General features: G+C 42.1%; 1 protein-coding gene across 5 annotated transcripts in view; it reads left to right on the top strand.

Annotated features, from left to right (window-relative positions):
• LOC126094678 (ankyrin repeat and death domain-containing protein 1A-like) overlaps window positions 1-27,029 on the top strand; it is a 787,090-nt gene that overhangs the window by 279,247 nt on the left and 480,814 nt on the right. For 4 of the 5 annotated variants that reach the window (XM_049909195.1, XM_049909194.1, XM_049909193.1 and 1 more), the window contains exon 1: window positions 6,299-6,506. The exons of the other annotated variant lie outside the window; for it this stretch is intronic. The gene's annotated coding sequence lies outside the window, so the exon portion shown is untranslated. Of the gene's footprint in view, window positions 1-6,298; window positions 6,507-27,029 lie in introns of those variants that run through there. 5 annotated transcript variants of the gene reach the window in all.

Below are 27,029 nucleotides of genomic sequence, written 5' to 3'. Positions count from 1 at the left end.
TCTTGAGACTTTTATCTTTGAGACTTTCATCTCACCGGGCGTCTGGAAACATGGCCAACATTTTGGGGACTCAGATGCTGTCGTCAAACCTATAGGACAATAGTTACAGTTCACAGTTTTCTGGAACACTGCATGTAGGCTCTTTTTCATTTTTTGAAAAAGCTCATAACGACTGGTGGTCACTGATTGGGAAACTGGCAGTACGTAAATGAAATCTTGGTTAATGTGGTTTTACTGGGTTAATGTGCTTACTGTATCTGTTGTAAACACACCGGGCAAAGCAATTAGTCATCCCAAGAGGCAAGACACTAATCATGTACATAGATATCAGTAGCGTTGAAAATGATCTCAGTTTGACGAGGAGGACAGTGGGCAAACACAAATATACACCGAGGTGGCAAAAGTCATGGGATACCTCATAATATTGCGTCGGACCTCCTTTTCTCGGGAATAGTGCAGCAAGTAGACTTGGCACGGACTCAGGAACCGCGGAATGTTCCCTGCATAAATATTGAGCTATGCTGCCTCTACAACGGTCCATAATTGCGGAAGTGTTGCCGGTGAAGGATTTTGTGCACGAATCGACCTCTCGATTATGTCCCATAAATGTCTTATGGAATTCATAATGGACGATCTGGGTGGCTAAATTATTCGCTCGAACTGTGCAGAATGTTCTTCAAACCAGCCTCGAACAACTGTGGTCGTATGACATGGCGCATTGTCATCCATAAAAATGCCATCGTTGTTTTGGAACATGAAGTCCATGAACGGCTCCAGATGGTCTCCAAGTTACCGATCATATTCACTTCCAGTGAATGATCGATTGAGTTGGAGCAGAAGACATAGTCCATTGCATGTAAACAGAGCACACACCATTATGGAACCACCACCATCTTGCACAGTGGGCCGGTCGCTGTGGCCGAGCGGTTCTAGACGCTTCAGACCGGAGCTGCGCTGCTGCTACGGTCGCAGGTTTGAATCCTGCCTCGGTCATGGATGTGTGTGATGTCCTTAGGTTAGTAGGTTTAAGTAGTTCTAAGTCTAGGGGACTGATGACCTCAGATGTTAAGTCCCATAGTGCTTAGAGCTATTTGAACCATTTGTACTTTGCAGTGCCTTGTTTCCAACTTGGGTGAGTGACTTCGGGGGATCTGCACCTCATTCGAACCTCACCATCACAGCTCAGATCGGCGCTCATCTGACCAGGCCACGATTCTCCAGTCATGTAGGATCCAACAGATATGGTTACGAGCCCAGGTGAGGCGCTGCAGGTGATGTCGTGCTGTAAGCAAATCTACTCACTTCAGTCGTCTGCTGCCACAGCCCAATAACGCCAAATTTCGCCACTCTGTCCTAACGGATATGTTCGTCCTAGGACCCATTTGATTTCTGCACTTATGTCCCGCAGTGTTGATTGTCTGTTAGCGCTGGTGCTTTCGGTCGCTCAGTGAAGGCCGTCAGATTCATCGCTACTATTGCCGTTGTGGGTCTCGGGGTACTGAATTTCTCATCGACTTCCAAAACGGAATGCCCATGCCTCTAGCTACAACTACCATTCCACGTCCAAAGTCTGTTAGTTCCCGTCCTGGAGCTATAATCACGTCGGATACCTTTTGACATGAATCACCTGAGCACAAATTACACCTCCTCCAACGCACTGCCCTTTTATATTTCGCGTGCGCGATATTACCACTATCTGTATAAGTGCATACCGCTACCTCATGACTTTTCTCACCTCAAAGTATTCCGGAGTGCCATTGCAGAAGACAGTGGTGATTACTTGCCGTAACGCTGTAACTATGCGGAGATGGCGACTGCTACGTTTCACCCGCTTCTTCAGATAACTGTTGGCTATTTTACAGATTAAGATCTGGTGATTTGGTGGGCCAGTCAAGGTGCGGTAGGGTGCCTGTGTGATTGTCAAACCAGAAACGTATGCGTGCAGCACTCTGAACACAGTTGTCATCTTGGAACATATGGAAGAAAGAAAAAAACTTCGTCAAAGAGAAAGCTGAAAGAAATTTCCTAGTTCATGTTCAGCGTAATGATGCGAAAGACATCCTTTTTTAAGGCTGTTCTGTTTTAAGTGAATGACTAATCTCCGTCCTGAACTTCGACTTCCACTAATTGTATGTTAAAGGCCTCATTACGCCATGCCCTTGACGTTTTCATAATTTGAAAAGAGGCAAAACAGCGACTGGTTGGGCCACATTATACGCCTACAGAGAGGTAATTCAGAGTTTCTTAGTTATTTGCCATACTGAGGTGAATTTCGTGTTCTGTTGGAAGCAATGTCCTTGTAGGAGGTACCGGACTCTAAATCCCACTATGGGCATACGGAGCGTTTCCAGTGAAACTTGGGAGTTCTCGTGGGCAAGTAGACTGTGACTTAGTGACCAGGTAGTTTCCAGGAATACTTAGCAACTTTCACAGATTTCAGTGTTGGCGTAAAATTTCAGCTGTATCACTGTGTTGATCACAAACAGCCGACTGTCGCATTTAAACGACTGCAGTGCCATGACTTACGGCAGATATGGAGACTGATATGATGCCTAGTACAAGCTCCACATCATCTACAGCGCTCCAAAGCGACCACCGTTCTCTTTTAAGTAAATGACTATTTTAACCTATGAGCTTATATGACTTGAAAATAATTGTCAGGAATTAGTTTCGGAATGACCCTAGTAGTAAAGAGTGCTCGATCTATTGCCAGAAAATTTTAGGCAACTTTCACATGATGATGAGAAACGCCTTACATCATGTATGTACCCTTTTTAAGGTTCAGTACCTCAAAAGATAAAAACTGAACCCTTAATTATAGAACTACCATCTTGTTCGTCTGTCTGTCCATCCAAATGTTAATATCACATTTTCTCACGAACGTATAGAGATATCAAGTTGAAATTCATGTTACAAGCTAATATCTACTGTCCCTTCTCGGTGTGAAAAAGGGTCTAAGTCAATGCAGCCAAAAGATAATTAATAAATTTGTGGTAGCTGGGAGTCACAGTCATAAGAATGTTTTTGAAGGATATCTGGTGTAAAGATTATGTTCTTCAAAAGATAATTACTTTTACGTCACATATTTTGATACTTGCAAATTCTATCACCAAGACCTGTAGATCAACTACGCTCTAAGCCAAAAAAATAAGGCACCACGAAGTGATTATCCCACTGGGACGATAATCGGTAGATGTAATGTGCATGTACAGACAAAAAGTGATTACAATTTGAGGATAATTGAATGATTTATTCAAGAGAAAGAGGTTCAGAAACTGAGCAAGTCAATGACGCGTTACTCTTCAAAAATGTTCAAATGTGTATGAAATCTTATGGGACTTAAGTAATAGGGTCATCAATCCCTAAGCTTACACACTACTTAACCTAAATTATCCTAAGGACAAACACACACACCCATGCCCGAGGGAGGACTCGAACCTCCGCCGGGACCAGACGCACAGTTCATGACAGCGCCTCAGACCGCTCGGCTAATCCGGCGCGCCGCTTTAGTCTTCCTCTGGCTCTTACGCAAACAGTTACTCGGCTTAGCGTTGACTGGTAGAGCTCATGAATGTCCTCCTGCGGGATAATGTGCCATATTCGGTCCAGTTGGAGTATTAGATCGTGAAACTCAAGATATGGTTGGAGGGTCCTGCAATCAATACTGCACACTTTATCAACTGGGGAGACATCCGTCGACCTTGCTGGCCAAAGTAGGATTTGGCAAGAACGAAGAAAAGCAGTGGAAACTCTCCCCGCGTGGAAGCGAGCATTATCTTGTTGAAATGTATGATCAGGATGTATTGTCATTAAGGACAACAAAACAGGGCGTAGAATAACGTTGACGTGCCTCTAAGCTGTAAGAGCGCCACAGATGACAACCAAAGGTATCGAGCTATGAAAAAATGAAATGGCACCCCTAGATAGTTACTCCTGGCTATCGGGCCATATGGTGGGCGACAGACTCCAGACACGTCTTCGGCCTGGAATCTTATTGGAGGAGAACTGTGCCACTTAGAACTGAGCCCTTCTGACCACCAAAGTGTACGGAGTCGTCCTGGACAGAAATGGGATACCAACGTGGCTGTCACCCGCTATACGACTCAGCAACCGGGAGTGATTGTCTAGGGGTGCCATTTCTTTTCATAGCATCCGCATGCGCGGCAACCTCACAGTCCAGCGATAGTCGACGATATTCTGCTCCCCGTTTTGTTGCCTTCCTCGGCAAGCCACACTAGTCTTACTTTTGAGCAAGGTAACGCCCACCCGCAAACAGCGAGAGTTTATATTGCTTGTCTCAGCGCTTGGCAGACCCCGCCTGGGCCAACAAGATCGTCGGATCTCCCCCCAGTTGAGAACGTTTGCAGCATTTATTACAGAGATCTGAATTTTGACGATCTAATACGCCAACTGGACACAATTTGGCAAGATATCCCACAGTAGGACATCCAGCAGTTCTATCAATCAACTGCTTGCATAAGGGCTGTAGGTGGACTTTCTCGATACTGACTTGCTCAATTTGTCAAACTCTTTCTCTTAATGAATCATTTGATTTCTCTGACATCTTAGTCATTTATTTGGTTAATTCCTTCGTGGTGAGTCGTTTTTTCAGTCTTCAAATGCCGACGATATGAGGAGTCGCCAGAAGCAACGCGTCGTCTGGATTTCACGTCGAATTGTTGATTCTTGTTTCCGCCTCGATAACTGGGGTTGGGGCCGAGCAGTTCTAGGCGCTACAGTTTGGAACCGTGCGACCGCTACGGTCGCAGGTTCGAATCCTACCTCGGGCATGGATGTGTGTGATGTCCTCAGGTTAGTTAAGTCTAAGTAGTTCTAACTTCTAGGGGACTGATGACCTCAGACGTTAAGTCCCATAGTGCTCAGAGCCATGTGAACCAACTGGGGTAGGTTAGGGACAAATACGTCGAGGAACGCGCTGCCGGTAAAGAGACAAGCACCAGACCGTTTCAGCCACACGAAATTTCTACATCTACATCTACATCTACATGATTACTCTGCAATTCACTAAGTGCTTGGCAGAGGGTCCATCGAACCACCATCATACTATCTACCATTCCACACCCGAACAGGGCGCGGGAAAAACGAACACCTAAACCCTTCCTACCTATGAAGGTTGGGATCAACAAAATATTTTCGCATTCGGAAGAGAAAGTTGGTAACTGAAATTTCGTAAATAGATCTCGCCGCGACGAAAAACGTCTTTGCTTTAATGATTTCCATCCCAACTCGCGTATCATATCTGCCACACTCTCTCCCCTATTATGTGGTAATACAAAACGAGCTGACCTTTTTTGCAGCCTTTCGATGTCCTCCGTCAATCCCACCTGGTAAGGATCCCACACCACGCAGCAATATTCTATCAGAGGACGAACGAGTGTAGTGTAAGCTGTCTGTTTAGTGGACTTGTTGCATCTTCTAAGTGTTCTGCAAATGAAAGGCAACCTTTGGCTCGCCTTCCCAACAATATTATCTATGTGGTCTTTCCAACTGAAGCTGTTCGTAATTTTAACACCCAGGTACTTAGTTGAATTGAGAGCCTTGAGAATTGTACTATTTATCGAGTAATCGAATTCCAACAGATTTCTTTTGGAACTCATGTGGATCACCTCACACTTTTCGTTATTTAACGTCAACTGCCACCTGCCACACCATACAGCAATCTTTTCTAAATCGCTTTGCAACTGATACTGGTCTTCGGATGACCTTACTAGACGGTAAATTACAGCATCATTTGCGAGCAACCTAAGAGAACTGCTCAGATTGTCACCCAGGTCATTTATATAAATCAGGAACAGCAGAGATCCCGGGACGCTTCCCTGGGGAACACCTGATATCACTTCAGTTTTACTCGATGATTTACCGTCTATTACTACGAACTGCGACCTTCCTGACAGGAAATCATGAATCCAGTCGCACTACATAATGAAGTTTTGCGGAACCTTCAGAGCGCGAGCTCTACTCGTGCTTGTACATTTTTTTCTTGCACGATAGAACAGAGAGAAAAGACGTCGTTTGTAGGTGTTCGGACACGCGAGGACACAGGAGACGGCGTGGCTTTGTGCCGTCAGCAGCCACTTCGAAGGCTGGCCATGCCGCTGCGACGTCGCCTGGCGGGCGTCTAATTTTAGGGCAGCGGACGGACTGCTCTGTCGCAGGCAGCGCGATTAGCGGGCTATCAGCCGCCTCCAGCCTCCAGCCTCCAGCCTCCAGATCCCACCCCAGCCCTCCCCCCACCACAGCACCCACGCACGCACACCAGTCACACCGCGGCGGTCGTGGCGGTCGTGTCGCGACACGGCTGCGCCGCCATCATTGTCTCGTTAACTGGCGGGCCCGTTCGCGCGTTGATAGCCCCGCGGGGCTACAGTGTTGTGCCGACGACCCGTAGCGCTCTTCGGCAGGAGGGCGTGAAATGCTTTCACGCTAGTGGCTCGCAGAACATGTTGTTACCCACTGGACGCCTAAGTGGACAGTCTCTTCATAGGGTCAGTGCTTTTTTGTTATCTATGTTACTATATAAAGACAAGTCGCTGGTTAACCTTAGTACCAAAAATCTTGAAAAGTTCCTGACCGTTTTACTGCAGATTTTTACATCTAACTAATACACTTTGGAATGGACGTAGGTTACATATTTTTAATGTACATGGCATAGAAACACGTATTTAAAATCTATAATGCTGTGTAAAGCTAGATCGATATTTAACTTTGTTCTCAGTAACCTCGGAAAGTTATTGACCGTTATATAATACTGAATTGTTGTTACCAAAAACCTCGAAAAGTTCTCAACCGATTTACTTCAGATTTGTATACAGTATTCTAATAAATTTCCAGACGGGCATATTATATGCTATTTCTTGAAAGAACGGTGTAAAAGTTTTCTTCTAAAACAAACTGCGAGAAAGAATATGTTGTGCTATACTGTGTTGTGAAAATGTGCGGTTTCGTTTTCTTTCTCGTAGACAGTTTTAACTGTGAAAGCAGGGCAGTTAAACTGTTAGACAAATTGTTTCTCTTTATGCATAATTCTAAACAAAAATTGTACATACAGCTATCTGCTGTTTTATTTTCTTTCTCGCAGTCAGTTTTAACATAAAGCGGGAAAGTTGTATTTATGGCTTATAGGCTTATGATCAGAGTAGTATTACGGAATCTGAATCGTCCGAAACTTCGTAATCCTACCAATTCAAGGATTGAAACTGTGAAATACTGTTACTGAAGCTAATAACTTGACAGATCCAGCAGCAGGAAGGGAGTCTCAGACACTACATACCAACAATCCCAACAGATTTTTCCATTTTAAGCGACCTCAATTGCCTATCAAGGATTCGTTGGCAATAACGAAAACAAGACTCAAAGTCAGAAAAAGGGGGGCAGAGGAAATCGATATGTAAAGGGGGGAGGGGGAAATGTACGTAGCGAGGAGGAAGGAAGACGTGCAGAAAAATAGGATGTAGCGAGAAACGGACAAAGATTGAGGAAGGAGGTGACGGAGAGAGAGTTGAAGGACAAACAGAGGGGATATGAGGGGATGGACAGAAAGAGGGGGGGGGGAAGGAGATAAGAACTTATATCCAATTTCTATACATGTTTAGCAGTCGTGAAGCATTACTGGGTTCGCCAGTATATGTACAAATTGGCGTGAAATATGTTTAATATTTGTGAAATACCTCATGTGTGTACATGGGCAAAGCCAACGGTAAAAATGTGTCTTAAGCTCCTGGAACGATTTCAGTCGTATTTGGTAGACTTATTAGTTACAGTATGGAAAAAAAAACTGTAGGGATAAGAACCACCAGCCTCCGACAGAGGTGCGAGTGATGACGTCGAGAGAGAAGGAAGGAAGAGGAGGTGGACAGTCAGGGAGACGGAAGGAGGAGGCAGGAAAAGATAGGAAGAGGAGGAGGAGATGAATAGAGATAGGGAAGGGGGAGATCGACAGACTGAGGGGAGAGAATGGACAGAGAGAGGGGAGAGGAGGAGATGGTCAGGGAAAGGTGAGACGAGGCAATGGACAGAGACAGCGGCAAAAAGAGATGGGAGGAGAGAAGGGGGAGGAAATGAGGAGACAGAGGGGAGGAGGAAATGGACTAAAAAGGAAAGAGGAGGAGATGGGCAAAGAGAGGGGAGAGGAAGAGGCAGGCACGGAATGGAAGGCGGTGGAGATGAACAGGGAGAAGGGGAGGAGTAAATGGACAGGAAAGAGGCGAAGGAGGAGATGGATAGAGACAGTGGAAGGAGGAGAGGCCCAGAAAGAGAGTGGAAGCAGGGGATGGACTAATTGAAGATTAGAATAAATACCCACTTGCGTAACACAGGATACTCATTAGTCCTTTTAATATTTACGATCTTGAAAATTTCGTGTGAGTTCTTTCGAATGTTCCTGACATCGCAGAGAACGTAGCGACGGCACTCAACAATCCTTAATGATGTTTCACGCTGATACAGTGACTAAATGCCATACTAAGGACCTAAATGGTCTGTTGTAGGAGTTTTATCTGTCTCTTTTCAGTTCTTTCGCTTCTGACATTGTTTGTAAATGTGAAAAATGCCAAATTGTACCATGGTTCGGTATCGATGTTAAACTGTAGGTCCCCTATAATTGGCTGGATAAGTCAGTTTAAAGGTCAGAGAAAGGCAAAGTATTTCATCTCGAATGGGATTATCCCTAGTAGAACAGCACCGTGGCATTCAAAGCAACTTTCAAATCGATGACATCTTTACCTGCATTACTGTACAGTAATGCGGTATTACTGTAATCGTCATCATTGGTCAGTCTCGGAGGGTCTGTTTCGACCCTTCAGTTTACCTTTTTCTTGGTCTTCCCAAACATCTTTTCCCTATCGGTAGCTATTCAGTACCTTCTTTTGGTATTCCCTCGCTTCCCTTTCAAAGTATATGTTTGATGTATTTTCGCCTATATTTTTTGACTTATTCTAATTGTAAGAACATCTTCAATTCTTTTCTGATGTCTTCATTCCGAATGTGATAAAATCTGCTACAGGTCTTGATTCTTCTCAGAAACTTCAATTACTACGGTTAGAATTCGGTTACTATCGTTGGCTGTTAGTTGGTTCACGAATTGTTATCAACCCCAGACAACTTCAGGAAAGAGTTTTCATTCGACGCAAATTAACCCAGACTTCCACGTAGTAGGCAGCTGCAGGATCTTCCAAATGTATGCTGTAATCGCTCTATGCATCGAACGATGTACTAGTTAATTCGTTCCAGACATTAAGACCCACCAGATAAGTAAGCTGTTATGGAAATTTTTTCTCGTTAATTTTTTAAGGAATTATTCTTTTACATAGGAGTCAATCCCCATTGACTGTTGGATTACCTCATAGTAAGTTAAGTAACTTCTGTAGAATGCTTGGACTTTAAACATTCCCCTAAAAATTATGTTGTAAATGTTGTGTAAATTATTTCCAACCCTGTGTCCACTTTTGCAACGTTTTTCTTGCCTTTGGAGCACATATACACCATTTTCTTATTTATTTATCTGAGTCGTAGTCTCATGGAAACTTCTGTAGTAGATGCCATTTCAGCGTGACCGTGTAGTGATTGTGAGTGTCATGAATGTTAACGATGACTTTCTTGAAGACAATCAGAATGAAAATGATGACGATGAGATGGAAGGCCCTGGGTGACACCTCGCGCTGGCACATACTCTACAGCTTCCAGGTGACCACACAACTTATCGTCCATATCCTATGGCAGAATCGCCTTCAGTAGTGTCAAATGAAGAGTGGAAATGGAAAATATTCTTCGGTCAATTTTTTCCATAAACACGTTTTCAGTTCTGTTGTGCTCTCGCTACTCTATTGCATGCCCCTAGACTTATTATAAGTGTCAAATGACAGAGATAATATTTCAAATACCCATTACCAGAAGGTCCATGGTATCTGTGCCAAGTGTTGCTTCCCTCATGAGATCCAAGTGCCACGCCTCAGAGTCTTTGTTTCGAAAGATTTACACACTATTTCTGAATGAGCTAAAGCTACACTATGAGTATCGGTATGTGATCAAAAGTACATACGTTTTTCATATTAGGTGCATTGTGCTGCCACCTTCTGCCAGGTACTCCATATCAATGACCTCAGTAGTCATTAAAAAACGCGAGAAAACAGAATGGGGTGCTCCGCGGAACTCACGGACTTCGCACATGGTCAGGTGATAGGGAGCGTGTCACTTGTGTCATACGTCTGTACGCGAGATTTCCACTTTCCTAAACATCCCTACGTCCACCGTTTCCGATGTGATTGTAAAGCGCAAACGTGAAGGGACACGTACAGCACAAAATCGTACAGGCCGACCTAGTCTGTTAACTGACAGAGACCACCGACAGCTGGAAAGGGTCGTAATGTGTGATAGGCAGACACCTATCCAGACCATCACAGAAGAATTCCAAACTGCATCAGGACCCACTGCAAATACTATGACAGTTAGGCGGAAGGGCAGAAAACTTGGATTTCATGGTCGAGCAGCTACTGACAAGCCACACATCACGCTGGTAAATGCCAAACGACGCCTCACTTGGTGGAAGGAGCAACTGAACAGTGTAAAAACGTTGTGTGGAAGAACGAATCACGGAACACAGTGTGGCAATCCGATCGCAGGGTGTAGCTATGACGAGTGACCAGTGAAAGTCATCTGCCAGCGTGTGTAGTGCCAGCAGTAAAATTCGGGGGCGGTAGTGTTATTGTGGGGTCGTGTTTTTCATGGAGGGGTTTGCACCCTTCTTGTTTTGCATGGCACAGGCCTACATGGATGTTTTAAGCACCTTCTTGCTTGACACTGTTGAAGAGTAATTCGGGAATGGCGACTGGATCTTTCAACGCGATCGAGCACCTGTTCATAATGTACGGCCTGTGGCGGAGTGGTTACACGACCTAACATACCTGTAATGGACTGGCCTGCACAAAGTCCTGACCTGAATCCTATAAACACCTTGGGATGTTTCGGAACGCCTTCTTCTTGCCAAACCTCACCGACCGACATCGCTACATCTCCTCACTACAGCACTCCTTGAAGAATGGGCTACCATTCCCCAAGAAACCTTCCAGCACCTGACTGAACGTATGCCTGCGAGAGTGGAAGCTGTCCTCACGCAGAACGCTTTGCACTTCAAATGCTCTTACTCCATGAACTCTGTGAAGAGGTTTGGAATATTTCTCGAACTTTGAGACAGAGCCTGGTGATAAAAATCTTTAGCTGACCAGGTTTCTACTTGACGGCAAAATAGCGACGAATATTCTGACCAGTCACATTATATCTCAGTACCCCCGTATAAGTAGGCGTCAACAACCTCGAACGCAGAGACTGAAAACAAGATGGGAGCTTCAGGCTATCTATAAAGGATGTCTTTCAAGGACATAATATATTTATATAACCAGTTACGTTGCTATGAATATTATTTTTGTTTTAACTATAGGTTTATTTCAGCAATATAGCCATTATCAGTTTATCAGTTACCGAATATCTTACAAATTTGGTACAATTGTTGTACTACATGTGCGTAACTTATGAATAGTATGGTTTTACATACTTCCATGTAACATTATTGTTTCCGTTGCTGTTTGTTTGATACTCATTATATTTTACATCAATGTAGCAATAATAATCAGTTCTGTAGTATATCCTTTTATTAGTGGTCAGCAATAAATCTTAATCCGTAATTGACATTTAGTGACCGCAGTTGCGACATATGATAAGCGATTTTATTAGTTTCTGATGCTGTTTATTTGTTTACTTAGCATATTCTTTCGTTGGTATTGTCATTGTTACCAATTGTGTGTTACTTTCACACTGCATTAGGTATGGTCTGAAATAAACTTAACTTCCAGATGAAATTCATGACGTCAGCTATGTCAGACGATCAGCAATATTGTATAGTTACATCTGCTTGCTGACAATTCAACCAGCGATGTTGTTGGTTTATACTAAATGGATATCTCTGGTGTTGTTTCATTCAAGCCAAATTTTGCCTCTGGTTGTATTGTGTTTCATCTGGGTTCTTCATGGATTGTGTCAATAAAGTTTCCGATGAAGTGTTCGTATTTTAGGTCAATTTGTTCGTTGAGGATTAAATGTCGATAATTTCTTGTGCGTAAATATGTCCCTGTTTCCTCCAAGACACTAATTACTGATCTTTTTGATGTTAGTGTGTGTGTAAAATATCGATAGCATTTTTCAATGGGTATGTTGTGGGGCTTTAATTTTTAATATAGTAGAAAAAGATGAATGGTTTGTTGTCACTTAATCCGACACGTTCTCGATGTCTAGTGGCGAAGTTGCTGCCTCTCTGTTCTATGTAAAATTTTTCACAGTCTTTGCAGTGAATTTTATATATACCCAGATTTGAGTGTATTGGCAGTTTCCAGTTGCATGACTATATTTTTATTTTTATGTTATGTCCTGTTTTGTAAGCAAAACGTGTGTTGGTATTTTTCAGTAGTGCGTTAATTTTGTTTGATATGCTTCCCAGGTATGTGATGGTTATATATGTAATGTTCTTTTTTGTCTGTGTTTTTCTGATAAATGCCTTTGGCAAGGCCCCGAGTTTGTGTCTCGGTCCGGCACACAGTTTTAATCTGCCATGAAGTTTCAACTCTGTAGTTATCCGTGGATTCTAAGCATTCTCTTATGTCTTGTATTGCTGGATTCTAATTTCTTTTTGTACAACGTCCTGTTCTAGAGGCAGGTTCTATTGATCGTGGTGTGAAAGTATGCATATTTGTGTGATTTTGGCAGGCAGGAATTTGCACCGATAATATTATCAGTTCTTGCTGGCTTTCGGTATACATCGAATTTATGAGTACTGCTAATATCACTTAAGATCAAGTCGAGATGTAGATTTCTTTTGTATATGTTCTATGTCTTCACTGTTTCCATCTATAAGCAATATTGTGTCGTCGACATATCTGTCGTAATATATTATTTCATTAATGTAAGTGTTTGTGATTCTAAATGATATCGTATTGTTCGTAAGTAACTTTTATGTAATACTATAAATTTATGAGACGTTCTATTAGAGATAAACTGATGAAGGCTCTGTAGCTAAAATAGTCCTGTATTTAAAATAAAAATAATATTCATAGCAGTGTAACAGGTTATATAAATATATTATGTCTTTGAAAGATATTTGTTATGTAGCAAGCCCAAAAGGTTAAAACTGTAAAGGACGTGTTTCGATTTCGAGTGGGAGGGGTGAATACTTCGTAATGAATGTTTGACGATTTGGCATGCAAATGAGTTACAAGAATGCTCAGAAAGTAATAATGTGGACAAAAACATAATTACTACTCCAGGATGGCCCAAAAACAATTACTAAAGAGAGATATTAAAAACTCTTTCCTTCATACAGTTCCCATCAGCATAAATTGATTCTTTACACAATAAAAACAGGAACTTCGATTATTCCGATCGTTACGTAATCATCTGTAGGTGCTCACAACGAACACTAACACACTGATGTTCTGCATCTTTCCTATACGTTGCATATGCGAATCCTGTTACTTGAAATCAAGCTTAAAATACAGTTTCTCATTTTGCGCTCTTTACGTTTATTATGCACTCGTAAAAATACGATAAGGTGATTTTTATGCCAAGTTTTCTTAGTATAGTTTGCCAGGATGTTTGCAGTTACATTCGTTGGTAGTGTACTGTAATTATTTTATTAATTTCCTAGATATTACAGAGAAATAAATGCGAATGATTTATAGCAACTGTACAAGAGTGTTATTAAATTCACAAATGTCTACTGAAGATGAAAGTGGTATTCAGCACAGAATATGAATTACTTACTAATACGGCTGGTGCAGTTCGAAGTAAAGCTGTAACTGTGTTCCGTTCCCTAGTATAGTCCTCTGTTTTATGGACACAATCAACATATTACACTGACTGGGAAACAATTTCGAAAATCGTAGTAACGTGAACCATACTGCTTAATGAGCAGAGGTGCAGTACACTTGGATGTTCGTATGCGAGTCCTGCATTATTGATCATACCAGAGCGCGATTATCATTCGTTAGCGGGGCGTGTGATGCTGATTGCAGGATTATGCGCCCGTGCTGATACACGCTCCTGTAATGAGCTACCTCGGTCCACGGAATAATCATCCGCGCGGCACCTACTGTAATGAGTTCCACGGTTGTACGTGGACCGACGACCACCAATAAGGCGAGTACACATCGTCTGCATTTGCCTGAATTATTGCGCTCCCGAAAGATGGACGATTGCGGACCAGCCTGTGCAGCATAAGATGTGTCAAGATATCGTCCGAGCCCTTTTTAAAGAAACCGTCCCGCCATTCTTTGGCCATCTTGCATAATTCCATCTCCGATCAGAAATCTTTTACTTTTCCGATTTTATATTCCCATGAATTTAATTTAAATAATCTCCTTACTCTCTCCGTCATCATTTTTTCTTAGATTTGTTATTCCTAAACCAAATTCTGTACTAAACATGCTGTTTATTCAACCCCACATGACTTTTTACTTTAACGCTACTTCCTCCACGCGACAAAACAGAGTATACACATTCCTAAAAGTGGTTCAAATGGCTCAAATGGCTCAACTGCTGTGGTCATCAGTCCCCTAGAACTTAGTACTTAAACCTAACTAACCTAAGGACATCACATACACCCATGCCCTAGGCAGGATTCGAACCTGCGACCGTAGCAACAGCGCGGCTCCGGACTGGAGCGCCTAGAACCGCACGGCCAGCGCGGCCGGCTACAGAATCCTAAGTTGGCTGCAATCCATGAGCCAAAATTTAGAGCACATGCACAAAGTCTGCCATATTGAAACCAAATAAACATCTGTGCTTGAAGCTGAAGGTGAATGGACATGTTTCGTTTATTTTATTAACTGTGCACTTCAGCTACTGTGCTTAACTGTAAAAAATACTGTATATCCATGAAGTAAAGCTACATTAACCCCTTTAGTTAGTTTTATGGTAGAGGTCCTCCTTTATCTTAAAAAAATTAAGAACGGCTTGTTTCGCATTTGTGAGTGTTATTCATTCCTGTATACGAGTGTAACACCTCTCATTCGAGTCTCAGGGAACTAATCGGCAAACAAAACTGATTTCTTTCTTATCTTATAGTTTCATGTCACAGGTTGATGATGAAGTGTCTGTTTCTTTTTGTGATATTGGTCATTGTTTCTGTGATATTTAATTTCCAAGTACTCTTCAGCATAAAACTGGAAAGATTTGTAGTGAAAAATGTCGTCGCTAGTCACTTTACGTCTGGTTCATTATAGGTGATACATTGCTGTGTACTGAATGTAGCTAACAAATCTAAAATGTTCTAAAGTTGGAAGAAAAGCCACATCTCACTTAGGTATGGAGAAAATAGAAGTAGAAGTATTTTATTTGAGCGTGGTTGCACCGAGTGCATTACCTGACGGCGCCACGTGCAACTAGCCTGCAGCTCACAAGGGAACATTCCCAATTGTAAATAAATGAGCTTGATGAAACTTAGAAGGTTTAGAGAGCGCAAAATAAAGTAATATTTATTTACTTTTTTTTGTTAGCGCTCGATTTCACTTTCAAGGGATATAACACAGCCCAAAAGTAAATACACTCCTGGAAATGGAAAAAAGAACACATTGACACCGGTGTGTCAGACCCACCATACTTGCTCCGGACACTGCGAGAGGGCTGTACAAGCAATGATCACACGCACGGCACAGCGGACACACCAGGAACCGCGGTGTTGGCCGTCGAATGGCGCTAGCTGCGCAGCATTTGTGCACCGCCGCCGTCAGTGTCAGCCAGTTTGCCGTGGCATACGGAGCTCCATCGCAGTCTTTAACACTGGTAGCATGCCGCGACAGCGTGGACGTGAACCATATGTGCAGTTGACGGACTTTGAGCGAGGGCGTATCGTGGGCATGCGGGAGGCCGGGTGGACGTACCGCCGAATTGCTCAACACGTGAGGCGTGAGGTCTCCACAGTACATCGATGTTGTCGCCAGTGGTCGGCGGAAGGTGCACGTGCCCGTCGACCTGGAACCGGACCGCAGCGACGCACGGATGCACGCCAAGACCGTAGGATCCTACGCAGTGCCGTAGGGGACCGCACCGCTACTTCCCAGCAAATTAGGGACACTGTTGCTCCTGGGGTATGGGCGAGGACCATTCGCAACCATCTCTATGAAGCTGGGCTACGGTCCCGCACACCGTTAGGCCGTCTTCCGCTCACGCCCCAACATCGTGCAGCCCGCCTCCAGTGGTGTCGCGACAGGCGTGAATGGAGGGACGAATGGAGACGTGTCGTCTTCAGCGATGAGAGTCGCTTCTGCCTTGGTGCCAATGATGGTCGTATGCGTGTTTGGCGCCGTGCAGGTGAGCGCCACAATCAGGACTGCATACGACCGAGGCACACAGGGCCAACACCCGGCATCATGGTGTGGGGAGCGATCTCCTACACTGGCCGTACACCACTGGTGATCGTCGAGGGGACACTGAATAGTGCACGGTACATCCAAACCGTCATCGAACCCATCGTTCTACCATTCCTAGACCGGCAAGGGAACTTGCTGTTCCAACAGGACAATGCACGTCCGCATGTATCCCGTGCCACGCAACGTGCTCTAGAAGGTTTAAGTCAACTACCCTGGCGAGCAAGATCTCCGGATCTGTCCCCCATTGAGCATGTTTGGGACTGGATGAAGCGTCGTCTCACGCGGTCTGCACGTCCAGCACGAACGCTGGTCCAACTGAGGCGCCAGGTGGAAATGGCATGGCAAGCCGTTCCACAGGACTACATCCAGCATCTCTACGATCGTCTCCATGGGAGAATAGCAGCCTGCATTGCTGCGAAAGGTGGATATACACTGTACTAGTGCCGACATTGTGCATGCTCTGTTGCCTGTGTCTAGGTGCCTGAGGTTCTGTCAGTGTGATCATGTGATGTATCTGACCCCAGGAATGTGTCAATAAAGTTTCCCCTTCCTGGGACAATGAATTCACGGTGTTCTTATTTCAATTTCCAGGAGTGTATATGTCATTAAAGTTCTTGACAGCTGTATAATCAACTTTTGTAATAATCTGAAATTTTGAAAAATACCCCTGCACCATTAATTTATTCTGAAAAATTGAAACATTTGTTACAATATAAATTAAAGAAGCCTTCAAGCCACATACATCCCTGTGTAATAAAGTTGGTTTTTGAAATACTATTTTTTGGAAAATAAGCTGCAGTATTTTCAACATACCTAATAAAAATATAAAGTATTCATTACTATTCTAATTATTTATTCGACTTATATTTGTTTTCTATTTTAAATAGTTACTTTACACTTTCCATCTTCTTTTTTGTTTTTAGTTTACCATTTCACCCAGATATATTTTGATAACTGAGAACAATAAGTAACTCATTATTGTGATACCAAATCATTCAGTAATGACCATCTGTAAATAAATGCTAAAAACAGCGTTTTTTACACCATACAAACTAATGAAGGAAATGTCATCAAGTAATATGCACGATGGAGAACAAAATATAAAACAAAATTCAGCAGGATTTCAAATTGTCACGGGTGATTCTGCAAATATCCTGATTTGTATTCCAGTATATTGGTAAGCCTTGGTGAAGGGGCTTGATTATGTGTTTGTGACAGCAGTGTAATCATTCAACAGGACTTGAATAAAAATTTTTCTCACGAAGTTCTTCCAACATTGAAAGCCATACATATCGTCGAAGAATTTAATCACCTTGCTACACGGGCGCCGATAAAGCCTCCCGTAGTTGCAAACGAAACATCAGGACATCAAGTATAAAGATTAGGTTTAACATCACGGTCTAAATCCTAAAAGTGATAACGTGACGAAGAAGTATTTCTTCGACGTACATACGTATTAAGTAACTTACGCTGTAAGTTTGGCTTATTCCGTTATAGCGACGACTTTGTGTTTCGAAAAATAATGATGTGGCAAAACAGTTGCTTGTGGCATCTTTATTAAAACTAGCAGTTTCGATCAAACAACAGTCCTTACTCAGACATGACGAACGACCTTAACTACAGTTGATGCGTCCAAAACAGCGTCTTTGCAGGGGAAGGCCGGTCACTACGACCAAATTAAGGTTTGGCAATGTTTACAGGTAAGTTTTAGTCGATGTAGAAACTGAAAACGCTGGAAAATCTAAAAGTATCCTCTTACCTGCTTGATTTATTTTTCAATTCTCGTTGGACAAAAGTAACGCATATAAGTAAAGGGCAATCCGAAAAACACCCAAGTAGCCTTTGTCCCCGACTGTGTAGCATGTAATGGACACAAAGCTGAGAACAGCTAAGTAAACTGCTAAAAGCAGTTTTAATGTTGCCTAATTTTACTGAGAGAAAATATAACTTAGTAGCAAACAATCAATGCTTCGCACTTGCTAGATATTTATTGGAATTGTATATCCATCCTAATCTCCACCTCTCCTTCTCTCTGTCCATCTTCTCCATCTCTCCTTCTCTCTGTCCATCTTCCTCACCTCCTCTATTCGTCCATCTCCTCCTTTTCCCTCCTTCCCACATCTCTCTACACCACCACCTTATCCCAATCTCTGTTCATCTACTCCTTCCCCCTCTCTCTATCCATTTCCCATCTCCACCCCCACATTCTCTCTGTGGCCTTGAGCCTTTTGTATTGTTACTGCAAACGAAACCTCGATTGGAAAATGAAGTCACTTAAAATGAATAGGTAAAATGGTCGTGATAATTAATATTAGGCGTACAGGAGAGATTGCTCATAGTTTTAATTTGTGAATCGGTATAATTGCAGAGTTATGGATGAATCATACTAGTATTGTAATCATGTGCTGGTAATCCATAAAATAATGCAACATACCACTTTCCCATTAAACCTGACTGCAACGAAGAAACCAAAACAGCACAAATTTGTATACAATTCTTGTTTAAAATTATATACAAGGGAAAAGAATACATGTGGAACATAGTATTTGTCTAATGGTTTAAGTGCATTGATATCTAAGTTTAAACTGACTGCGAGAAAGAAAATGAAATAGCACATTTTCACATCACAGCATTTACTTCTCGCAATCGGATTTAACATAAAATCTGTGCGATATTGTTTAAAAATATATTTAGCTTTTGTTGTCTGAATGACAGTAGGGTATCGTGAAACAATTTGAAGTTTTACTTCAAATCGTTTCACAATACTCTTCTAACGTTCAAATATGTAGCCCATGTCTGTCCGAATTAGAGTAGCGTGCAAAAATCTGCAGTAAATCGATCGCGAAATTTTCGAGATTTTTGCTAACCAACGCTTTCTATTTATATATGTAGGCTATGTCCGTCGCAGCGCTTATAGCATTGTGTAAAAATTTGAAGCAGATCAGTCACTAGCTTTACGAGATTTTTGGTGCCAACATTAAACGTGTGTCGTAAATATTTAAAACAAATATGTAGTCAAAAATATGTCTGTCCGATCGGTCAAGAACCTCCCGAGATTTTATGAAATGTAAAGCCTGTGGCCGTTCGAAAGTTTATTAAAGCATCGTGTAAAAATCTGAAGAACTTCCCGAGATTTTTGGTAACTATGTTAATCTACAACTTGTCTTCATACAGTAGTATGGATTTACAGTGGAAATTGCATGTTGAGAGCAAAAAATTATTTGAATGAAATAACTTCAAGACAAAATCAGTTTAAATACTGAGAAAAAGTAAGGTAAAGTAAGTTAAATATTTTAGGCACAGTTTGGCACAAACTGTCACTTTCGTCCTAACCAGAAACCGCCCTGTGTTCGTGGGCCCAAAAGGGTTAAATTGGGCTCTTGAACACAACCTTAATGTTGGAAGTATTTTCTTGAAACCAGTAATTCACACCTGTACGGCCGTTTTCGTTTCCTTATTAAAATTATGATGATGATTAGTTCCTCTCGGCCAGTTTAAAGGTTGCGCAACGAAAATCTTTGAACTCTGATGCCGAAAAATCTTGCGTCCAACAAGAGGAGACAGTCATATATAATGTGTGAAAGTTGTAAACAGCCTTTAGTTCCCATATGTCACCCCTGTTACCTTCACAGTTTCAAAGAGAGTACTCCGGTTAATATTGTCAAAGGCTTTCTCTAAGTCTGCAAATGCTATAAACGTATGCCTGCCTTTAATTAACCTGCAAAGGACGTCGTAGGTTCGGTATTGCCTCGCGACTTCTTACCTTTCTCCGGAATCCAAATCGATCATCCCCGATTTGTCGCCTTCTACGTTTTTCCATTCTTCTTTAAAGAATCGTGATAATATTTTCCAACTATGACTTATTAGACAGATATTTCGGTAAAAGTCACGCTTGTCAGCACCTGATTCCCTTGTAATTGTGATTATTATATTTTTCTTTAAACCTGTGGGCATGTCGGTAGGCGGGTATGTTGGCCACTGACGAGCCAATGTGCTCGCCAAGATGCTATTCCACAGAAGTTGATGTTAGTTGGCGACGGCCTCCGATGAAGCTTTCGTCGACGTGGGAATTTGTCACATACTAACAACACTTTCAACACAGTTAAGTTATAGAAACTTAGCTTAATATCTACACTGGTAATAATTATATGTGATGGGAACTTTCCTTAGATCTGGAGGTATCAAGACCATACGAAACCTGACTGGAAGGCGGCGCAATGTCCCAACTCCTCCAACAGACGATTCTGAGGGGGTTTTGAGTGACACCTTCATACATTTTCTCGTACGACTGCAGCACTGTATAGGCTCACAAATTCAAATGATCGGTAAACCCGTACGTACCATTATGCCTGCCCTTTTCCCTTACGCTTACCTCTAACAACTTCGTGCCGCTCTTCTTTATATTGGTTCAAGATCTCCTGTTAGTTCTGTTTGGTATGGGTCCCACGCAGTGGAGCAATATTTTAAGATCTATCGCACAACTGACTTGTAAGCAGTCTACTTTGTAGACTGCGCTCAGCTTATTTTAATAGGCGTAAGCGTAGCGTCCTCCGTGGAGGCGTAATGCGAGAGCTGTACAATTCTTATTATACAGCACCCAAACTGCTCTGAATAACAAAAAGTGTCTTGGATATGTGCTCTTAAAGCGATGCCCTACTGCACGTTACTGAAGCTCAGTCTGAATTGTGGTAGATCCCCTTTGCGAAACTTGTAGTATCATGGTCCACAACAGAAACACTATTTCATTATTTAACGTCTCCCACATGGCTTTACATAAAAAGTAGTACAGTAATTATAATATGGAAAACAATAATACAATGGTAGTGAACGAATTAAAAATTATTTGAGTGTATTTAATGCGACTGTGAATAACAATACTGACAGTATAATTACTACTAACACGACTACTATTATTACTACTTGTACAACAGTAAGTATGCTGTTGCTAATAATGATAATAATAATGCTAGTGGCAGACACAAAATGTGTTTATGGTTGTACATAAGTTATATTCTCTGACAGAGAATTCTGAGGAAGAGCTCTTTAGATGGAAGGGCTTTGGGAAATGAGGAACAGGTCGTGGAAAAGAAGGATATTTATTTGTAACGGGATAACTGTTGCGTACAGGACGAATACAGACATTATTGCTGTTCTAATAAACTTGTAATTTACTGTTGTTTGAAGTTACAGCGAAGGTTGTTGTTCCTGATTCAGGTACTTGCTACTGGAAAGTATCCAGAGAAGATGACTGAGCGATGAAATGGGACGGAAAGGATTTTGCTTGGGACACAAAGAATTCTTCTCCGGCGGGATGAGCGTTATTCGCACAATATTGTTAAGATAGAGGGAAGACACGAGGAATTCTATTTGTTGACAAAACGGTGGAGGGGGAGAGTCTCTGCGGTTGTCTCCACGTAGCCAAGATAGTTGGACCTGGTGCAGTGGTAGAATATGACCAAAAAGGCGATCTTCGCAGATGTGACCTACGTAGATGTTCATCACTGGTGATGAGAAAGAACTTGCAGAAAAACACCACTGTGCTCAACAACTGAAAGTACAAGCGTTTGTTCAGATTTCTGTTTCAGGTCAAAAGGGAAGAGTTTTTTAAACTAGGCTGCCATTCATAGTACCACAAATAAATTCTGTCCCGTTCATCCTGAATTCCTATACAGTCACTCAATGCGGACACTTTCCCGTAAAGAGCAAAATCAGCAAAAAATAGTATAAGTCGCTGTCCACCGTATATGATACGTCGTTTGAGTCAAGAAGTGGAGAAGTTGGGATCTCGTGTAAAAGTTTGTTCTCCCAGATACATAAAGCAGCGAGAGGTATTTCTAATTCCCTGCCAAGACTCATTTTATCCATTCATATTACAAAAATATATGTATTTATTTATGTAAGTATCTGTATTTGTGTGCGTTCCACATCTCCTAAATCACTGGACCCATATCAACCAAATTAATGTATTTTACTGTCAGGTGACAGTCACTGTGCGGGTAAGAGCCACCTACTCATTAAAGGAGTGGGGGTGGGGATAAAAGAAAAGCGTAGTCCGTGAGGCCTGAATTCCCAGATTTTATTCATCCATTATTTGAGAATGAGAGCTCTTAGCGACATGCAAAAACCTTTACATATAATTTCAAGTTTTACGAAATTTTTCTCGCTGACAACCGCTAAAGACTAATGAAAGGAAAAATGTTTATCGCTTACTATTTTTCCGCTGTTCTAGTAGTAAAAGTAACCGTAAGGATCATGATGTTACCATCCACTATTTATTTACTACTAAATATATTCGCGACAAATTTTACAGATTGTATGTAGGTAATTGTCATTGTACGGCAGATAGTTCAGAAGATACGACGTCATGAACATTAAGCGCAAAGTTAGACGCTGCGTGGTACCGGCACAACTGTAAGTAAATACCTGGGTAGCCCCCCGCTAGTTGATAATAAAATTCCCAGCCTAAAATCGGAACTCATGGGAATGTCTGTATACAGGGTGTTACAAAAAGGTAGGGCCAAACTTTCAGGAAACATTCCTCACATACAAAGAAAGAAAATATGTTATGTGGACATGTGTCCGGAAACCCTTACTTACCATGTTAGAGCTCATTTTATTACTTCTCTTCAAATCACATTAATCATGGAATGGAAACACACAGCAACAGAACATACCAGCGTGACTTCAAAGACTTTGTTACAGAAAATGTTCAAAACGTCCTCCGTTAGCGAGGATACATACATGCATCCATCCTCCGTCGCATGGAATCCATGATGCGCTGATGCAGCCCTGGAGAATGGCGTATTGTATCACAGCCGTCCACAATACGAGCACGAAGAGTCTCTACATTTGGTACAGGGGTTGCGTAGACAAGAGCTTTCAAATGCCCCCATAAATGAAAGTAAAGAGGGTTGAGGTCAGGAGAGCGTGGAGGCCATGAAATTGGTCCGCCTCTACCAATCCATCGGTCACGAATCTGTTGTTGAGAAGCGTACGAACACTTCGACTGAAATGTGCAGGAGCTCCATAGTGCATGAACCACATATTGTGTCGTACTTGTAAAGGCACATGTTCTAGCAGCACAGGTAGAGTATCCCGTATGAAAGCATGATAACGTGCTCCATTGAGCGTAGGTGGTAGAAACTAAAATGAGCTCTAACATGGAAAGTAAGCGTTTCCGGACACATGTCCACATAACACCTTTTCTTTATTTGTGTGTGAGGAATGTTTCCTGAAAGTTTGGCCGTACCTTTTTGTAACACCCTGTATATCTCCACTGTGAAAAACTCCTTAGATATTGAAATCGGATTTGTGAAATAACTGAAGAATAAGGATGCCTCTGAGAACGGTCTAGTCTGGCCGAAGACTTATAGTAAACTGATCATTCATTTTGCCTGCTGAAGTTAGTTAGAGGGACTATATATATGAGGGCACTTCTTCCTGAAAGTCTGGCCAATGTAATCTGCTTGAGTTTCTCTTCCTTTATTTTTTTTCCTTTTATATTCATTTGTAGGTGGAGTGGGATGTTCCAGTTCCGACCGAATGAAGTGACAGAGTCTGTTCATTCAAATACCAAGCGAGTTGGTAGTGGGGAAGTGAGAGGCCTGTTTGGGATTATTTGGAATATATTTTTAATTTAATTCTTGGACAGATATTTATGAAAGACTAGTATACGCCTAAGTGTATTTGTTGACGATTATACAGAGTGAATACAGTGAGGTGCTGTACATGTGCTGTGTAGCTACTGTCGCTACCGATCTTAGGCGATCCGAAAGATGACGAGGTGTGCCTCAGCTTCGTTCTGTGGGCACGTACCTCGTCGTCCCGTGGTTTGCTCCATGGGCGGTTGGTGTGGATGGCGGGAACGATGCAAACATATTGCTACCCGGGGCGGAGTTGCGAAACATTATTATTATCGACATCCGTAGCTGGCAGGGACATACGAGTAAAACATACATTGTGTCTTTCATTCATGAAATTCGCCTGGTACGCTTTTCTAAGAAATTAAATTCACCTAAATGCACCATTTCTCACTAACCACCCATCTTACACAAGAATCAACAACTGTTAATCCCGTATTTTCCAGCCAACTGTTAGCGTAGCATAAGGATACATCTGATAAATACACATCCGACATCCCAACCATCCCCGCCTGTGTAGCTATTGCAATACGCTGACGGCTTCGCCTTCCTTGCCGCCCATCTACCTTCGATTTATCTCAATTACCTGTCCAGCTGCAATTACTGGTTCAATAAGTGATAACTTCTCATCGATCCTGCTAAAACCCAGGCAATAATTACAGTAAAAACCATCCAAGTATTCAATCCCAGAACTTTCCCCAAAATCCGCGACTGTTCCATACGCTTAGCTAAATCGCTAAAATAAATTGGATTATCTTTGGAACAAAATTAACCTGAAACTGATACATGCTAACCTTCCGCAAGAAATCCCACAATAGTCCAGATCATTTAACTTGTCAAACATGAGGCTTAAATCCCCTAAGCGCCATTCACACACACATATATATATATATATATATATATATATATATATATATATATATATATATATATATATATATATAACCTTATCTATCTCATCCTTACACGTGCCCGTGTTGCGTGAAATTATGCTCCTCCCAATTTAATCACTCTCACCAAATCCTAAAACGACATGAAGTCCGAATCATTTTTAGACTGGTTGTGACCATGAGTGATTAGTCTGGTGGTTTCGCTGATGGCAGCAATAATTACGTATGGCCACCTCACACTTCAATGCTGTGTGTGAAATGGATCCTCCAGTACCGCGGCAAACGCAGTGTTAGGAATGCAGGAGCACTTTGTTTTCGATTTGTTGACCGATGAGTGCATACATCGACACAGTAGCGGCTGAGTGAACGCGCTCGGGCTCTCTGAATTGAATTCGGGACGCTCGGAGCGCTACAGGAGTGTCAGGCGATGGTGGTCACTGAGTGTTTAGTACTGAGTGACCTTGGCAGAGACTGTTCAAAATCTGGAACAATGAGCACTGGCTCCCATTGTAAAGACCAGAGGTTGTTGAGGGCTAGTGTGGACCAGCCGTGGATTCGACTGATGACTGACCAGAAGACAATGCAACAGAAGGATGCCGAATAATTATGCCAACTTATAACCGAACTCTCTTCTACATGTAACTATTAATCTGACATTTACTGTAACAACAAATCACGAGTAACCGAACCTGCTGTAACCGTGACTTAATATTACTATGCTATGACAAGTGTGACCTTGTCTACATTTTGTTTAGTTTGTTAATATCGTATGTAAATGCCACGTGTAATCAAAAATTTTATAATAAGCTACGTGTGCCAAAGTTCTGCCTTTTAAACTCTTACTCTCGAAAGCGTGTCTTCGTGCATCTGTGATGTTAACTGCGAAACGTGTCATAAGCTTCTGCTCTTGTAACAAACCGTTAGTTGCAACGGAATTCCAACAATCATTTAAATATATGGACTGTTATTACACTGGACAAGAGCGTCACTGATACTAGTTAACATTCAATTTTGGTAGATATAGCCTGTAAGCATTTTGTTACTTGTACGATTGTGAGATATTGTCGTATAAGTGCACTTTATTAAATCGTTGTTTTAACAAAAATCATTATTTAAAATCTGACAAAGGAAATACTATCATTAAATATATTTAGGCAGAAATTAAATTTAGTACTACTGAGAGTGTAAATAAATTGTATTGTTCAGAGAAAGCAGTGTGAAACACATCCATTGAGGTGGCTGTAATTCTGTGTGCATGGTTAATTACAACATACAATAAACTTCTTGCTTTGTAGTTGATGTTCTGTCGTAATTTGTGGTGGCAACCAATCCCGCACAGTTGCTCCAAGTGTCTGACATTGTTCATTAATATGGCTCCCCACGATGGCTTCCAGAGCCATCGTTACAAATGGAGCAGTGGCCCAGGTGCTTTGGTTCTTTGTTTGTCCGGAAATTCCTGCATCCACGTCAAATGAATTTCAAAGATGTTTTATAAATGTGAATCTTATAGCACATCATTTTATCAACGTTTCGACCTACCCTTAAGCACATTTTTAAATTCACATCTCCAGACATTCTACACTCTCACCGGTCTCCCTGCCTAAAGCCTACTGCACACGCCGCTAGGCACGTCAAGATCATCCAAAATGGCGCCGAAGGGAAACAGGATTTATTTACATGGCTTAAGTGGATGAATGTTTGAATGTGCTACTAAAATATTCGCTGCAGGTGGTCAAGGAAGGAAGGCCCAGCTATGTAAAGAATCTAGACACAATTAACAGGCCGCAGTTCGTGGTCGTGCGGTAGCGGTCTCGCTTCACACGCCCGGGTTCCCGGGTTCGATTCCCGGCGGGGTCAGGGATTTTCTCTGCCTCGTGATGACTGGGTGTTGTGTGATGTCCTTAGGTTAGTTAGGTTTAAGTAGTTCTAAGTTCTAGGGGACTGATGACCATAGATGTTAAGTCCCATAGTGCCCAGAGCCATTTGAACCACAATTAACACAATAATCTCCTGTTGGGTCAGTTCGTAACCAGTAATCCAGCAAAACAAAAGCTTCTGAAGGTAACTTT

Source organism: Schistocerca cancellata, chromosome 8 (genome assembly GCF_023864275.1).
Source record: "Schistocerca cancellata isolate TAMUIC-IGC-003103 chromosome 8, iqSchCanc2.1, whole genome shotgun sequence".
NCBI lineage: Eukaryota > Metazoa > Arthropoda > Insecta > Orthoptera > Acrididae > Schistocerca > Schistocerca cancellata.
This window is presented reverse-complemented; position numbering and strand designations above follow the sequence as displayed.